Source organism: Helianthus annuus, chromosome 17 (assembly GCF_002127325.2).
Source record: "Helianthus annuus cultivar XRQ/B chromosome 17, HanXRQr2.0-SUNRISE, whole genome shotgun sequence".
Classification (NCBI taxonomy): domain Eukaryota; kingdom Viridiplantae; phylum Streptophyta; class Magnoliopsida; order Asterales; family Asteraceae; genus Helianthus; species Helianthus annuus.
Window position 1 is genome coordinate 92,794,492 of NC_035449.2, and position 15,196 is coordinate 92,809,687.

The 15,196-nt window shown below is 42.1% G+C and overlaps 1 non-coding gene across 1 annotated transcript; it reads left to right on the plus strand.

Moving 5' to 3' along the window:
* The first annotated feature begins 14,403 nt into the window (after positions 1-14,403).
* Positions 14,404-14,510, plus strand: LOC118489485. The gene has a single exon (XR_004887505.1). It is a non-coding gene; the product is annotated as a small nucleolar RNA R71 (small nucleolar RNA).
* Positions 14,511-15,196: the final 686 nt, after the last annotated feature.

The window sequence follows — 15,196 nt, forward strand, 5'->3', positions numbered from 1 at the left end:
TGCAGTTGGACCTTGAAGGATATACCATCCTTCGAGGTATATGTGGATCCTTCGATAGCTGTATGATCGATAGATCATCTTTCGAGCAGTCAATCTGATCTTTCGACCAGTCTAACTGTTATGGGTATATATATGGGTTCACTTCACAGTTAGATGCATGTGAGTGTGGGTGAGTGAACTAAGTCTTGTAGAGAGCGTATTTTCAGTTTGGTCAAGGGCTGTAACCTTGTCCACTAAAATACAAGAGAAAACTTTGATATCTTGTGTGTCTACCTTTCTCTTTGTAGCTTGTGTTCTCATATAAACTACCGGTTTGCATTCTAGCTTGGATTCCGCACTTGCTAGTGTGTTAAACATAACAAGGATAAGGTTTAACCTCGATCTCCGGGGGACCTACAATAACCTTTGATTATTTTCGAACTTTTGCACTTGTTTAAGAGATTATCTTAGTTATTGTAGTAGGCCCCTCTTTTGAAGGCGGCGTTACCCTCAACCCAGTAGTTTGAGTCAGCAAGGATACAATCCTAAAGGGTCGGATTATTGAAAGATAATTAATTAAGTTATTAATGCAAATTATGGTAGGCCCCTCTTTTGGATGTGACGTTACCCTCGACTAAGTAGGCTGAGTCAGCAGGGATACATTCCTATATAGGCGGGTTATAGTATTAATAGTAGTTAACTTATGAGGGGATCAAAGAGTTTGGACCCCCGCCATCCAATACCTTTGGGTATTGAAGGAGGTCCTACTAAATTTGACCCAGGTCCCTTGCAGGACCTCTAAACGCTGAACAAGGGCAAGACCCTTACCAAACCGTTCCCTTAACCCCCGACCAGGTAGCCAACATACCTCCACATAGACCGTGGAGATATGAATGGTGAAAATCTTTTATTTTATATAGACAGTAAAATAATGCCAAGACACCATGGACAAACGATAAGGAAGAATCACCTTCAACATAAGAAACTAGTTATTAAAGTCATTAATACAAAACCAATTAAGAAGTGCAAAAGATTAAAAATAAAACGCATTATACTAAACACTTGTCTTCACCAAGTGATATAAGAGACTTAGGCAAACATGGCCTTGATTGTCAAGAACTCTTACGATCAATCTTGGATCCCGAGACGACTCACACACTCTATGATGGACAATGGATGATGGTGGTGGATGATGGTGTTGTGATGGTGGTGGATGGTGGATGAAGTGTGAGAGAGGTAGTGTGCCAAGGGATGAGTTGCAATGGATCCAAGCACTCCTATTTATAGGCTGAACAGAAGCCTGGGCACGGCCCCGTGTCCGCTGGGCCCTGCCCCGTGCCCGTCTGACACTATCTCTCTTTATTAATTGTAATTCGCAATTACAATAAATGCGCCTGTAGTACTTTCGGCACGCCCCCGTGTTCACTGGGCACGGCCCCGTGGTGAGCAATAGAAGCTTCTACAGGTTTGTCTTTTCTGCTGCTTCTTGGGCACGGCCCCGTGCTCAGCGAGTACGGGGCGTGTTCAGTCTTCTGCCTTCTCTGTTTTGCTTGGGAGGATGCTGTCGAGGGGTCGGGCAGTCCACTTTTGTTCCCTTTCTTGTATTTATGTTAGATTTAGCTGACTTTTTGCTTCTTTTGTTAATTTGAGCTCATTTAATCCTGAAAATACAAAAGGAAGACAAAAATACACTTTTTCCAACATTAGTACTTAAAAAGGGTTAGTTTTATGCCTCATTTAATGTAATTAATATGTTACATTTTACACACATCAAATATCCCAACACTTGAATTTTTGCTTGTCCTCAAGCAAAACTCTTTAATATGTGGCTTACACTCCCAAATGGAATGGGTAGAAGAGAAGGTTTTGGGCTTGTCATAGAGTGTCGGGATTTTCCAAGATTGTTTAGGTTTTATTTTTATTTATTTACAATCCTATTCGTCATGATTTATTAAAAACTTTTCATAAGGTAAATTATTTATTAAGGCATAACATGCCTTTCTAAAATTCAATTTATATACAGGTTCACTGTGACAACTCGTATTTCGAACCCACTTTGTGTAACGTTACGTGCTTATATGAACTTTTATGATTATTGAATGTTACGATTATATGCTTGGCGTAATGTAATGTATGTATGTATGCTATGGCCCAAACGCACAACATGTACCGATCGCACAATGTGCAACACAACCGCACAAGCCCATTCGGCTCACTTGGGCTTTACATTTGTACGCGGACCTTTAGGGCAGCCCAAGTTGGGTTCGGCCCACTCCTTTTACACGCTTAACATATAGGGGATAGGGTATACCCCTCACAAGTTGATTAAACACTTCACACAAAACCCTACTCTTTTCCTCTCTCTCGAAGGCGACGGTAACCCGAAGAACCGGATCCATCTCGTGGAACCTCCTAGATCGGATCACCTTTGTGTACTCTTAATCGGTTAGTGTTTGATTATCCATTGATGATGTTTTGACGTGTGTTTTATTATAGACTTGCATGATGATCTAGGGTTCCTGATTTACATGATTGATTATGTGGTTGAAGGATATTGTTCTTGATAATCGGATCATATGTATACTTGATTTACATAATTGATAATGTACATACGATTTGGATTACACGGCCTAGAGTTAGAACCGAGCACCCTGTGATCGACTGTGATATGTTGTGTGTTAATGATTGTGTTTGATGTTCATGCTAGGATTAGGTTTAGGATTCTTATGAATTATTAACAAATTGCTTAATTTGATCGATATTTGGTTAAGATGAATCCGGTTTGATGTTAATTGGTAATCATGAGAAATAGGAAACTGTTTAAGTGATTGTAACCGATTAATTGGAATTATGTTGATTGATGATGATAAACTTGGAAACCTTGTAACTGATTTGGCTAGATTAACGTTGTAACCGAATAGCATGAATCCCGGATAACTAAACTAGTCGCACAAGCCTCTTGATCGTACAAGAGGTTCTGGTGGCACAAGACTGAACGCACAAGTGTAATCGCACAAGTTACGTACAAACCGATAAGCACAGTGTACAAGCATAGCATCACATGATCGCACAACATCTTGTGGATCGCACAAGTTGGTGCCGATCGCACAACATGTTGGGCCACACACCAATATATGAACTGTTAATGTTACTGGGCCGGACAGCCCAAGTCCCCAATCACACAACTGTTTGTATCGCACAAGAAATCCGGATCGTGCAAGGTTACCCGGATCGCACAAGTCACTTACATGATTGTTATTTGGGCCGAGTAGGCTGTTGGACTGATATACTAATTGGGCCGATTATCTTTTAGGCTTAGACATTGAATCGCACAAGTTGAAGATGCTATTTGACTGTTAAGTGTTGCCATGATCTATAAGTGTTGTAACGTGTTAATTATGTGTAACCGTACGTGCTTTACTTGAACCAAACCTGACTCATATGATAACCCTGTTAGGATGAGGTTGACCATCTTTAATTCAAGAACCTTTTGTGTATCTTACCGAGCAAACCAAGGTGAGTTCACTGCATTTCTCAAGCATGCGTCCCGGTGGTTTGGGACAACTAGTAAACTTTGGAAAGGGGATCTTGGGTAAACAATGTAATTGGGTCTTGGTTATTGTACATGGGATCGATCATTACCAATGCTCGGTTAGGAGCATTGGGGTTGTTAAGGGGCACACTCCCCGGATACATATGGGCACACTCCCTAGGGTATCTAGCATGAGCAACATCGTATCGCAACGTTGAATCGCATTAACATACGTCTGGTAACGAAACACGTTAACAAAACCTTGAACTCAGCAGCGTAGTCTGACACACTTGTTTGCATGCTTGTAGGTCGTTAACCTTGGAACATGGACCTGCTATCTGGGAGTGCTGGAGTGGTCATGGATCGAGGCTTTCGGATTATCTTGTATTGATACATTGGTTTAAGTGTTATTACGAAACATTTGCTAAATAATTTATTACATGCTTCCGCTACACAACTTTTGAGAATTGATATCATGTTGACATCTTATTTTAGTAATTAATGTCATGACTTATTTAAATATTTGTCATTGGTTCAATGTGATTGGTGGCTCGAACTCTGATGCGTAACACGCCTCGCGGGGTTTCCGCTGGTGGAATTTTGGGGGTGTTACAGTTTGGTATCAGAGCCACTGGTTATAGTGAACTAGGTTTTAAAACGTTTTTGTAAAACCAGACTATAACCCAACACCTTCGAAAATCGATCATGACACTCAGCTCAAGATTGCAAGGTTAGTCTTTCGTATACTCATTGTACTACGTAACTAGTGGACACTTACATATGATATTGCATGATGGTGCACGTTAAACACGATAGTATGAACTTACGTATCCCTTGCACGTGTTACATGACTGATAGGGTGGTATTTCCCTAAACATTCGTGACTTATGTTATGTGATGCTCTTTGTTTGCTATTCGAGTTGGGGGAACCATTCGACATGAGTTAGGAGGAGCTGAGATGAGCATGCAAATCACAATATTATTGTGGGTGCACACATAATAATAATGTGGGGTGCATGCGAGTCCCAGTGAGGCTTAACAAGGGAAGAAGGGGTTCCGCTCTGTTAATTGATCAGCGTGAAACGTAACAAACTAATAGGAGTCATAACAGTGATCGTCTCCTACTCGAATGTGACTTTCTCACCTCTCTCTGAATCCTTTTTAATCGCAATGCTATCGGGTATTACTTGAACGTCCCTTGAACGCCTAGCGAACTATGTAGAATGCTAGGTGCTTGTACGAACGTCCCTGAGTGGATGTTGCAGCGTCAATGATTGGTTTATACCCCTTATCTTTCTCCCTCACTCCTCTTTGTTGTTAGAACCCACTATACTCACGTCTCAGACCCTGAAGGGCGGTCACACTCTGGAAACATACCGTGTTTTACCCGGTCAACTTGTAAGAACGATGGGCATAAGGGTAAATTTAGTACTCTACCGACTTCAGCATTTAAACGACCCCAATTATTGACGATGAACATCAACGATTTAACTCCAAACGAATCCTTAACCCTAGTCAACAACTTATGGGAGCCGACTTTTATGAATCAATCGGGACATAAACGGTGATAATTGACCATGATGTGGACCGTGTAACTTCCAGCACAACGAGTAGCACCTTGGAACTTAGCACGAAATATGAAGAGATGGACATCGTTGGTGAAGGATTGTAGGGTCCTGTTTCTAGCAACAACATTGAAAGCAACAACTATCGTGACATCAAGGTACTTGTAATAGTAGTTTACAGTATGGAAATGAAGGTGCCTACGGCATGTAATGGCAGTTGATAATTCAAAACGACAACAACCAAGGGAGCGATGACAGTATGGTAGAAATCCGTGTGATTGTAACAATAACACCGGCAGTGGTGCTCGCGAAGGGGTATTTAGGATTGACATGGGCGACGACAGGACAATAACAACATGGTAGTTTGGATGGATAACAAATCGCTTCGGCTCGATTCCGTTTAACCCTGATGCTTCTTGAAACTAAACCTGTTATGGGACCGGCTGATGGCAAGTCAACTGAAACCGCATATGTTAGTTGGGATGCAACCTCGATCTTTCGGGGGACAGGCATTTAACATCAGTCTTACTTCTACTATCCTTGGTAGTTACGACGCAGTAGTCAATGTTGGTTGGTTATCTGGATATATCGCCCAGACGTATCCTGTGAGAAGAAATTTAGCGTCACTGTATGCTCTAAAGTACCAGATTTGTGAACAGAATTAGCATCATGTCAGTAATGGAAGCCTCGAAAGCGTCTATGGAAGGATGACCCCGCTGTAGTAGCAACTATTTCTGATGATAAGACTAAGTAAGATAGGATTGAGGATCCACTAATTGTTGTGACTCATCTCAGTGTGCAATTCGAGGAACTTTCAAGTCTACTACCACAACTGTTAGTCGGAATCTCAGTGATCTCACGATTAGAGGGAGCTCCGAATACTCATACTCTTACCGTCTTGCACCAGGAGGGTTGCAAGAACTGTATGAGCTACTACGAGAACTGTTGGACAAGAGTTTTGGCGGACCTAATTCTCACTTTGGGAAGCCCCAGTTGATAAGCCTTTTTGTGTGTACGTACCAATTATCGAGCACTCATCGAGACGACAGTTGAGAACCGTTTACCGCGGCCATGTATCGAAAACCGGTCGACTAGTTACAAGAGACGAGCTTTCATTCGAGGATTAATTTCGAACGAACCTTCATCAGATGGCAGTCCAAGAGGAGAATGATCTTAAAGAAGCCTACCAGACACAAAACGACCATACGACTCTGCATTCCATGACTTTTAGAATGATCATCACACCAGCAGCTTCATGGATCATGCGAACCGACCATACTACTGGGCGTCATTATGAACCGTTCCTAAGAGGAAAGAATAGCACGGACAACTTTTATCCTATTTGAGAGGTCCTGAGGGAGAAGCCACATCGCGTGAAATCTTGATGAATGTAACTTCTGGATTCAAGAAGTACCTATTGGGTAATGTAATCAACGACGTGGGGATGCACGTGAATCTCGCTAAGACCCGTTTTGGTTGGACACTGATTGACACTAAAGGGTCCTCCGAGGATACAACGATTACTTGGTTCCGCTTGATATTATCGCAGATTAATCACAGAAATTTTGAAGGTCGCGTAGCTTCAATCTCTTTAGTACAACCGGATGCTGTGTTCGTGAAAGACAGAACAGGAAGACGCCTTTTCAACTTTCGGGCCCCAACTCTGTGATGCACTAGGGCATCGTTTTTACACGAAGGTGCAGGTGATTCAGTGGTATATCATCATGGTTTGAATCAGAGTCCCAGTTACACGCCGACGCAACATGAGAGAGTAACGACTTACGTAATGGAATTACAAAGAAGAACTGCATGACACACAACTGGTGGTGGAAACCGTGGTCATTGGAGATTACCTGGAGACATTACCTGGGCGGTACCAAATGCGTTACTTAGACCGATCACAAGGGCCTTCCGAGTACCCTGGTTTCGAAAGAGCTAAATCAGTAAATGGCATCGTTGGATGGAACATCGGAGAGGATTACGACTGTGGAACTTGAACGTGCAGGTCACTATCGACTCTAACTCACCTGACCCAACTCGTTCTGGGCAAACTAGAGAACTAACGGGAGAGAATTTTCAAGTTGAGCCCATGCGAGGCATGGAGGAGCAACTTTGGCAAAACAGACGATATTCACTAACCCATGGAACGACTGTGAATCACATTTCACGGCAACGGTAGGGAAGTTGTGCTTGGTAAGCACACCGGCTTCGAAATTCTAGTCAACTGGGTTTTGGATTTGTAAATCTCGTACTAATGTTTGGGCATGAAAACCCGCCTAACAATGTAAGGGTATGACTTTTGACTTGGGGGAAAAAGTCAAGGCGAAGTATAAGAAACCGGAAACACCGATATGGAAGTGGGAACAGATCGCCATGGATTTCGTGACAGTGTTATCTCGAACTCAGGCTGGGAACGATACCATTTGGGTGATTGTTGACCGTCTCATGAAATCAGTGCATTTCCTGGAATCAAAGAAACAAACAAGTTTTCGCAACTGGCAGCGATCTACCTTAAGGAAGTAGTCTCTAGGCATGGGGTGCCAACTTCTATCATCTCAGATCGAAATCCACGTTTCACTTCTGATCTTTGGCAATTAATGCATAAGTCGTTCGGTTCACGACTCGACATGAGTACCACTTATCACCCACAGACGGATGGCCAAAGCGAGCGCACCATCCAGACACTTGAAGATATGCTTCGGGCATGCGTAATCGATTTTGGGAAAGGGTGGGAGAAACACTTACCGTTGATAGAATTCTCCTACAACAACAGCAACCACACTAGTATACAGGCAGCTACGTTCGAAGCGTTGTACGGACGGAAATGCCGTTCACCTCTCTGTTGGCTTGAGGTGGGGGATAGTCAGATCACAGGCCCTGAACTTGTGCTTGAGATATCAGAAAACATTGTAGAGACCTGAAACCGCATGGCCGCAGCTCGCGACCGCCAGAAAAGCTATGCGGACAAGCGTAGTAAACCGTTGGAATTCGAAGTTAATGATCGAGTCATGATTAAAGGTCTCACCCTGGAAGGGTGTGGTGCGTTTTGGGAAACGCGGCAAACTAAACCCTCACTATGTGGGGCCATTTAAAATTCTGGAACGAATAGGAAAAGTGGCCTACAGGTTGGGATTACCTGCTGAGTGGGGTAATGTCCACGATGTGTTTCACGTATCGCAGTTAAGGAAATGTTTGGTTGACGAAACATTAGTTGTACCATTTCAAGAGCTGAAGATAGACGACAAGTTGCAGTTTGTCGAGGAACCAATTGAGACTATGGACCGAGAAGTTAAAGTTCGTAAACACAGTCGTATACCGATTGTGAGAGCTCGTTGGAACTCAAGACGTGGCTCAGAATTCACGTGGGAACGCGAGGATCAGATGGAACTTAAGTATCCACATTTGTTCCCCAAAGACAAGTCAAAACCTAGCAAACCTAATAGTGATGCAACTAGTGAATTTCGGGATGAAATTCCCATTCAAGTTGGGGAGGATGTGACACCCCAGGAAAACCAGTGAACGATATAACTTACCTAGCTTTCTCAATGAGTGAGTACCAAATTTCGGGACGAAATTTCTTTTTAGTTGGGGATACTGTGACAACTCGTATTTCGAACCCACATTGTGTAACGTTACGTGCTTATATGAACTTTTATGATTATTGAATGTTACGATTATATGCTTGGCATAATGTAATGTATGTATGTATGCTATGGCCCAAACACACAACATGTACCGATCGCACAATGTGCAACACAACCGCACAAGCCCATTCGGCACACTTGGGCTTTACATTTGTACGCGGACCTTTAGGGCAGCCCAAGTTGGGTTCGGCCCACTCCTTTTACACGCTTAACATATAGGGGATAGGGTATACCCCTCACAAGTTGATTAAACACTTCACACAAAACCCTACTCTTTTCCTCTCTCTCGAAGGCGACGGTAACCCGAAGAACCGGAGCCATCTCGTGGAACCTCCTAGATCGGATCACCTTTGTGTACTCTTAATTGGTTAGTGTCTGATTATCCATTGATGATGTTTTGACGTGTGTTTTATTATAGACTTGCATGATGATCTAGGGTTCCTGATTTACATGATTGATTATGTGGTTGAAGGATATTGTTCTTGATAATCGGATCATATGTATACTTGATTTACATAATTAATAATGTACATACGATTTGGATTACACGGCCTAGAGTTAGAACCGAGCACCCTGTGATCGACTGTGATATGTTGTGTGTTAATGATTGTGTTTGATGTTCATGCTATAATTAGGTTTAGGATTCTTATGAATTATTAACAAATTGCTTAATTTGATCGATATTTGGTTAAGATGAATCCGGTTTGATGTTAATTGGTAATAATGAGAAATAGGAAACTGTTTAAGTGATTGTAACCGATTAATTGGAATTATGTTGATTGATGATGATAAACTTGGAAACCTTGTAACTGATTTGGCTAGATTAACGTTGTAACCGAATAGCATGAATCCCGGATAACTAAACTAGTCGCACAAGCCTCTTGATCGTACTAGAGGTTCTGGTCGCACAAGACTGAACGCACAAGTGTAATCGCACAAGTTACGTACAAACCGATAAGCACAGTGTACAAGCATAGCATCACATGATCGCACAACATCTTGTGGATCGCACAAGTTGGTGCCGATCGCACAACATGTTGGGCCACACACCAATATATGAACTGTTAATGTTACTGGGCCGGACAGCCCAAGTCCCCAATCGCACAACTGTTTGTATCGCACAAGAAATCCGGATCGTACAAGGTTACCCGGATCGCACAAGTCACTTACATGATTGTTATTTGGGCCGAGTAGGCTGTTGGACTGATATACTAATTGGGCCGATTATCTTTTAGGCTTAGACATTGAATCGCACAAGTTGAAGATGCTATTTGACTGTTAAGTGTTGCCATGATCTATAAGTGTTGTAACGTGTTAATTATGTGTAACCGTACGTGCTTTACTTGAACCAAACCTGACTCATATGATAACCCTGTTAGGATGTGGTTGACCATCTTTAATTCAAGAACCTTTTGTGTATCTTACCGAGCAAACCAAGGTGAGTTCACTGCATTTCTCAAGCATGCGTCCCGGTGGTTTGGGACAACTAGTAAACGTTTGGAAAGGGGATCTTGGGTAAACAATGTAATTGGGTCTTGGTTATTGTACATGGGATCGATCATTACCAATGCTCGGTTAGGAGCATTGGGGTTGTTAAGGGGCACACTCCCCGGATACATATGGGCACACTCCCTAGGGTATCTAGCATGAGCAACATCGTATCGCAACGTTGAATCGCAATAACATACGTCTGGTAACGAAACACGTTAACAAAACCTTGAACTCACCAGCGTAGTCTGACACACTTGTTTGCATGCTTGTAGGTCGTTAACCTTGGAACATGGACCTGCTATCTGGGAGTGCTGGAGTGGTCATGGATCGAGGCTTTCGGATTATCTTGTATTGATACATTGGTTTAAGTGTTATTAAGAAACATTTGCTAAATAATTTATTACATGCTTCCGCTACACAACTTTTGAGAATTGATATCATGTTGACATCTTATTTTAGTAATTAATGTCATGACTTATTTAAATATTTGTCATTGGTTCAATGTGATTGGTGGCTCGAACTCTGATGCGTCCGCCTCGCGGGGTTTCCGCTGGTGGAATTTTGGGGGTGTTACATTCACATACCTCACGGGGGAAATCACTCACACTCGGCCGAAGGTGTATTTTTAGTGAATCACTCGAGAGCGGCATGGAACTTATTCCTACCATAAGCTTGCCAAGCAATCAATCCTCCTCCTTTTTAACTTTATACCTTTGTAAATATCAAGAGGGCTTTTTGGGTGGAGGGTTAGGCTTGGGCTAAAGGTGGGTAGTTGGGTTAGTGGTTAGTAGAAAAGGACGAAAGGCGTAAAAAGCGTCGGTTTTCGTAAAACATTTTGTTTTTGTGACTTTCTATTTTTAATGAAGTATTTATTCAAACAAGCTTTTGTTTGAGGAGCTTTGTTTGTTTATTTCAAACTTCATTGTAAAATATATATATATATATATAGAGTGGGGATCCTACAGAAAGTGTGTTTTTCCTAAAAAGTGTAAAAAGTCATAAAACACAATAATTTCAGTCATAAAACACACCTAAAACTCACAAATAATAGAATGAATATTACTAAAACACCATATTCAAACTCTAATAGTCCATAAAAACTTCAAACACACCATTGTAGAACTATGAATATAAAACACACAATGCTAAACAACATAAAACACAATAATATTTGTCATTCCACAATCAGAGCCTTAACATCTAAAACACAACACAAAACCCACATACATGATGTTTTAGTAATCTTCATCATATTATTTGTGGGTTTTTGGTGTGTTTTATGGTTGACATTATGGTGTTTTATAACTTTTTACACTTTTTAGAAAATTTGGACTTTTTGGCCAACTCCTATCCATATATATATATATATATATATATATATATATATATATTATAGTCACACGAAAACCGAGCTTGTTACTAAAAAAATAAAAAAGGTTTTCCTTTTTTTTTGTGGGTAAAAAGGGTTTTGGGTTAAGAAATGAAAAGGTTTAGGCTCAAAGGGTTAACTAGGGGGAATTTTTGGGTACGTGAAAAGAAAAATAAAAATAATGGTGTTGAAAGAAAAAGGGTTAGTCCTAATGCCTCCATCATTTACTTACTTGGGTTTAAGTTGGTAAGGACCGGAAATGAATTGTCGTGGCAAGTTCTAGAGTCGTAAGAACCAAGCGGCTATTCACACAAGAAACGAAAAATGAGCATGTAGCGTAAAGATGTATATTTGTATGCTCAATAAAGGCTCAAAACTCACTTTTGTGGGAATGGGTTTTTATGTGATCAAAGTATATATAATCAAATTTTAACAAAGCTTGTCATGCCGTTTCATAATTTTCTTATGTTGGTTCTATTTATCACGACGCTATCGGTTGTAAACTTATAAATATATAACCTTGTTAGACTTAGAATTCCCAACTTAAACTTAGACAAGTCAAAAAATGAAAATTTTTGAAAAAATTTGGGGTGATTAGCGGTTCCAATATAGTTTTGTGTAAGGCTTGTTATTAGGACTTGCAAAATTCAAGGTTTTAGCATCCCCCCCCCCCCCCACACTTAAATTACACATTGTCCTCAATGTGTCCCAAAAATAAATTTTTAGGTTGATTGAATGTGTAAAATGGTGTTAAAAGCAAAATTTTAGGTTACTGGCAGTCTGGACACGGCCCCGTGGTGACCGGGCACGGCCCCGTGTTCAGGTGCCAGTAACAATAACTAAAGAAAAGAAACAGAAGCCTGGACCCGGGGGCGTGTTCGGTGAACACGGCCCGTGTCCAGTTACCTGAACTGGGCATTTGTCTGCAGGATGTTCAGCACGGGGCCATGTTAGCTGGGCACGACCTGTGCTGAGCTTACTGGAATGAAGAAATTGTTGTCGGATGGCCCTGTTTTCGTGCATGGGGCTATGTTTCTCGTTTCCCTTGTTATCCTTGACCACCATGAGTGTGTTTTATTCCTGCAAATTAAAACTAAAAGATTAAACTTAAACTAAGGATAGTTCTGCGGACCGCCTCCGTGGTGCGCCACGTTTATAAGGGTCTTGGCTAGACCCAAGGCGAGGTTATATGTTTTCCGATCGGGATGTTTTGCAGCCCATGTTGCACCGTCGGAGAGCATCATCCAAACTCGAATAAATAACCTTCATGTAATTGACCGGGTCATCGTCCTCTATTCTCTTCCCAACCCCGAACTTCACTTCGTTATCCCCATATTTTAAAGTGAGTGTTCCGTCATTCATATCCACCACTGCTTGTGCGGTGGCGAGAAATGGTCTCCCTAGTATGAGGGGGACTTCGGTGTCTTCTTTCATATCAAGTATGACAAAGTCGGCCGGGTAGACGAAATTGTCGACCTTGACTAGGAGATTTTCAATGACACCTTGTGGGAATTTGACGGATCGATCAGCAAGTTGTATACTCATTTTTGTAGGACTTGTTTTTCCTAGGCCGAGTCTTTTGAACATATATGCGGGCATGAGGTTAATGCTAGCCCCGAGGTCGGCTAGTGCATTACGAACGGGGGAGTCCCCGATCGAGCAAGGAATTGTGAAGCTTCTGGGATCAATTTTCTTTTGAGGGAGTTTGATGAGTACGAGGGCGGAGCATTCTTCACCTAAGTTAACTAATTGCAGTGTTTCAATTTTCCTTTTATGAGTGAGGAAGTCCCTCATGAACTTAGAATATTTAGGCATTTGGGTTAGGACGTCAATGAAAGGAATGTTGACATGCAATTGTTTTAGCAAACTTTCGATTTTGCGAATTGCTCATTGGTCTTTTGACGGATTAACCTACCGGGGTATGGAACCGGAGGAGCCTTGGTGGGTTCTGGAGGTGGAGGAGTGACCTTCTCTTGCTGTGGCGGAGATGTGACCTCCTCAATAGGTGCTGGCCCTTCCGCGGGACCCACGGTACAGTTCCGTAGAGTGATGAGATGAACTTGTGCCTTTGGGTTTGTCTCGGTATTACTTGGTAGCGCGCCTTGCGGTCTCTCGGAGAAATTTTGGGCTAGTTGATTTATTTGTTTTTCAATGTTTTGAATACTAGCTTGTTGATTTCTAAAATTTGATTCTAATTGTAGAAACCTATCCGAGTTTTTCTTTTCAGTGTCGGAGATGAGGCGATATATAGTATCTTCAAGCCTTTCTCGTCCACCTTGTTGTTGAGGGAAATTTTGTGACTCATTTCTTGGTTGTTGAAAGTTTGTTCGTTGGTTTACGCTTTGTTGGTTACTACCATTGCCGGGTTCTCTCCAACCAAGGTTAGGGTGATTTCGCCATCCTTGGTTGTAGGAGCCCGTTGGAGGACCCGACGGCCTAGGTCTATTATCAATGTAGTTTACCGATTCTTGTTGATCGTCTGTTTCTGTCATACAACTCCAATTTTCATGTGGCCCACCACACCCTTCACAAGCCATAACCGAGACCGTTTTTGTCATTTCCAACTTTTTTATTTTTAAAGAAAGGGCCTCGATTTAGGTTTGTAAAGAAGTGCTTTCATCAACCTTATGGGCGCCCGGGGCAATAGATTTATTGCCTCGGGGAGTGTGCCACTGGAAATTGGTTTGAGCAATTTCCTCAATTTGATTATATATTTCATGCGGGTGGTGATTACCTAAAAGTCCCCCGGAGCTAGAGTCAAGTGTTTGCCTTGTGTGTGGCAACAACCCATTATAGAAAGTGGATACTTGTTGCCATATCGCAAGGCCGTGATGTGGACACTTTCGCAATAGCTCCTTGAACCTTTCCCAAGTTTCATATAAGGATTCCCCGTCCTCTTGTGAATATGTATTAATTTCAGTCATTAATTTAGTCGTTTTAGCGGGAGGGAAATACTTATATAGAAATTTTTTGGCTAGTTCATCCCAGGTGTTTACCGATCCAGCTGGGAGGGCGTTAAGCCAAGCTTTTGCTCGGTCTTTTAGTGAAAAAGGAAACATTCGGAGGCGGATGGCATCATTTGATGCTCCATTGATCCGAAAGGTATCACATATTTCTAAGAAATTAGTAATATGTAGATGGGGATCCTCGTCCGCAAGCCCATGGAAGGTTGCATAGTTTTGAAGCATCTGTATCAAATGCGGCCGAAGTTCGAAGTTATTAGCTTCAACATTCGGTGCATTGATAGCGGCGCCGAGATTACCTATGGTGGGTCATAGATAATCCATGAGGGTACGTTGGTCCGCCATTGGGAGTGGTTTCCCCGAAACCTTCTCTTGGTTTTTAGCATTTAGTCTTTTTCTGAGAAAGCGTTCGGGTTCTTCTAGAGGTTCTTTTATGTCTTTATTAGAACTGGAGCTCATACACTACGTAGAGGTGGCATCTGGTTCCAAGTCCTACAACAAAAACAGAAAAGAATGTTGGTCAGAAGGTTCACCACGGCCCCGTGCTCAGTGAACACGGCCCGTGGTCGGAGTTACAGTGATTGTTTTCCGGACCCCTGTTACTGGAGAGTTGGACACGGCCCCGTGTTGTACCGACACGGCCCCGTGTTTAG